This window comes from Penaeus monodon, chromosome 25, assembly GCF_015228065.2.
Source record: "Penaeus monodon isolate SGIC_2016 chromosome 25, NSTDA_Pmon_1, whole genome shotgun sequence".
Classification (NCBI taxonomy): domain Eukaryota; kingdom Metazoa; phylum Arthropoda; class Malacostraca; order Decapoda; family Penaeidae; genus Penaeus; species Penaeus monodon.
In genome coordinates, this window is record NC_051410.1 from 6,401,173 (window position 1) to 6,401,498 (window position 326).

At 27.6% G+C, this 326-nt stretch overlaps 1 protein-coding gene across 1 annotated transcript in view; it reads right to left on the bottom strand.

Annotated features, from left to right (window-relative positions):
* The window catches only part of LOC119589512 (peroxiredoxin-2-like), a 14,256-nt gene that overhangs the window by 1,147 nt on the left and 12,783 nt on the right, over positions 1 to 326 (bottom strand). The gene's annotated exons all lie outside the window — the stretch shown is intronic.

Here is a 326-nt window from a genome sequence, read left to right on the forward strand (position 1 = left end):
ATGAAATTGAACTGACAACATTCAAATGTGAGGAAAATTTCTAGGATGTAACTTTATGATAGCTATTTTACTGACTGACTGACTTCCTTATCAAAAGCAAAAGCAATTTCTTACAATGAGATTAGTCCCTTAAAAGATATGAAGAAGCAACTTAATAATAAATATCTAAATAAATTGAATTTCCATCAAAATTATAATAATGTGTTCCTTTCAAATAAATATACATGACCCATACATGTAGGTAACATATATTCCTAAGACAAATTGGTGATTCCTATCTTGCTCTGAATTTCCTTTTTCAGTAGAACAGTAACTTAGTAAAAAAA